This window comes from Salvelinus fontinalis, chromosome 34 (assembly GCF_029448725.1).
Source record: "Salvelinus fontinalis isolate EN_2023a chromosome 34, ASM2944872v1, whole genome shotgun sequence".
Taxonomy (NCBI): domain Eukaryota; kingdom Metazoa; phylum Chordata; class Actinopteri; order Salmoniformes; family Salmonidae; genus Salvelinus; species Salvelinus fontinalis.
Window position 1 is genome coordinate 31,322,235 of NC_074698.1, and position 3,064 is coordinate 31,325,298.

A 3,064-nucleotide genomic window follows, 5' to 3' on the forward strand; every position below is an offset into this window, starting at 1 on the left:
TCTACCCCTCTCTTTCTCTCTCCCCCCTTTCTCTCTCTCTCTCCCTCCATCTACCGACCCTCTTTCTCTCTCTCCCTCCCTTTACCCCCCTCTCTTTCTCTCTCCCCCCCTTTCTCTCTCTCCCTCCCTCTACCCCCTCTCTTTCTTTCTCTCCCTCCCTCTACCCCCCCCCCTCTTTCTCTCTCTCCCTCCCTTTACCCCCCTCTCTTCTTATTCTCTTACTATCTCATTTTCCTCTCGGACATAACCAGAGATGACTTCTGATGACAGCGGGCTTCAGAGCATCATCTCTCATATGATTAGAGCAAACTGTCAAAAGATGGGAAACTGAAAACCCAAGGTAATTGGGTCTGCAGACAGACATCGTCCTCTGACACCGGTGCACAGTGCTCTGACACATCTCCGTCAAGCTCTGACACCTCAGCCTGCCATTTCCTTTTCACTTTGGTGTTTTTGCCGGGCTCTCTCTTTTCTCTCGTCCTCTGCAGTTCCTCCCGCTTCCTCTTTCTCTCCTGCTTCTCCTTCTCTCCAGCCTCCTGTTGATGAAGGAGTTTGTTGTACTCCTCCGGAAGGAGGAGTCGACGCTTCACTTTCTGCCGGTTAGATGTTTGGAAGACTGGGGGCACCAGGACATTGGCCAGGTCTGGAGAGACGAGTCCTGCAGCCACCAAAGGGTTTGTGGGTGGGGCACGCTGTCCGCAGGTCGAACAGCAGCCACCCGGGACAAGAAACGTGGTCGCTGCTGGGGTTGCGGGGGTCTCTGCTGCTTTGGGGTCGGGGTTCCCTGCAGTGGCCTCTGAGGTTGCCTCTTTGGGGTCGGGGGTGTTCGGCACCAGCTTCACCAGCTGGCAGGAGTCAAAGGCCTCTCTGTTAAGTGGGAAAATCCCTGCCTTCTTGAACCCAGCCATAATGTTTTTCTTAGTGACCGCCTGGGGGTAGGCCTCTCGCAGCATGGCGGAGAAGTGCTTCTTGCCGATGACAAGATCGCCCCGCACCAGGTCTAGACATGCAGCATTCCTGCTGAACACAGTCTTCAGTGGGCCAAAGACGCTGATTTCCAATGGCTGCAACACGTGGGTATTCGCCGGCAGACAGACCACCTCCACCTGATTTTCCCGGCAAAACTTGACCACCTCCCTGGACAGATGAGTTTTATGGTGGTCCACTACGAGCACCAGGGGCCTCTCCTTTGGGGCGTGATTCACGAAGAAGAGCAGCCACTTCAGGAAAAGTTCTGCGTCCATGTAGCCTTTAGGGGACACACCATACAGGGCCTTCGGTGGACCCTCGAGTGCATAGGCCGTACTGGGGAGGCACTTGTGGGAGATTATAAATGGCGGGATACTCTCACCAGCTGCACTCACACAGCAGCGCACGGTAATATGTTCCCTAGTGGTGTGCTGTTGATAGACGTGTTTCCTGCCTTTTTGACCGAGAACTTTCTCCCTGGACTTGAGCTTGTCCGAAAACCCCGTCTCGTCGCAGTTGAAGATGAGGTGCGGCTTGTGTTCTAAGCCGTGGCTGACGAAGATGGGCTCGTAGACATCGAAGAAGCCCTTGATGGCGGCAGGAGTAGCTCCCTGTACCCTGGCCCGGTGGAGCGGGTCGGGCACCCTGGCGCTCAGCTCAGGGTGGCGAGCCCTGAATCTAGACCACCAGTTGTCACTCAGTCCCCGTTCCAGATTGACGACGGTGCTACGGCCACTCTCCTTGATAATGGCCACAGCCAGAGCCTTCACCACGGTCCTGCTGATAGGGAACGCATGGTCGGCCATCCAGAGAACATAAGATATTAGGGAGTGCTCTTCCTCGGTGGTTATTGCCAGGTTGGGGTGAGGGGCAAAGGCATATTTGTTCTTTTTGTGATCTTGGAGAGTGGTGTGAGGAATCCCTGACTCACGGGAAGCTTCTCTAAGGCTCATTCCAGCTTTTACTTTCTCTACAGCTGTCTCTAGTGCCTCCCTGGAGTATTTTCTCCTTTTTGTTGTCCCTTTCTTTCCATGTCCTCTTTCATTTCTACTTCCATTTAGTGACATTATTTCCTTTCAAAATAACATTTGTTTTGTTTAACGTTATTTATTATACAACGGGAATATTTCTAAACTAATAAAAAATACATAATTATCTTCGCTTTAGGCTAAACATAGATCATCTAACGTTCTCCCGATTATACAAACGGTGCGCCGCAAAAAATAGTTTGAAAAAGTTGCCCAAGTCATTTCCGGGTCACGAAATTGTAACATTTCAGAATAATAGTCCCCGATGTCATAGTGAAAAGTGTTAAAAATATATATATATTTATGATTTATGATAAACGTCTATTAATTAACATTGATTCATGTTTGTTTATATTTAAGTGATATTTTGGTTTAAAAAAATGTCCATGGTTAAATAATTACTGTATACAGTGAGCTGATACAAAACATATTGTGTGTCCATAAAGCTGTAGGTCAGTCTACCCACTTGAGTCCACAGTATCCAAACACCAGTGTTTGAACATAAAGTTGTGTCATAGGAAGCACTTCTAGTGTAACCAAATAGCATAGAGAGGCATCACTGGGTCATATGCAAAAGAAAATATGTACATGAGATATTATTTGGTAAATGTTTAGTATCGCACATGTATTTTTACTACCATCATTTACCAGCAGGGGGAGATGACTGTAATCTAAAATATATCTAGGATGTTACAATGCGCGACAGTACTGTTGAGTGGAAACCAGAACCAATTCCGCAACACCAGATGATTACATGAACACATCTTCTTCATCATCATCATCATCATCATCATCACAAGCACAACAAAGAAAAACAGAGCTACAGTGTTTGATACTTTCAAATATGTTTATTTATTAATACCTTTTAAAAATCACTTTATATCCATGTTTAAATGAAGATGTTTATTTTGGCAAACATTATAGCAGGTATTAAAAACAGACAGTTCCTTTTATTGTGTTTAAATACTTGATCTTTGTTGTTTAGAGTTGTTCAGACAATCACAGAAGCATGATGGGGGATAATTAACAAATATACACTCTCTCTCTCTCTCTCTCTCACACTCACA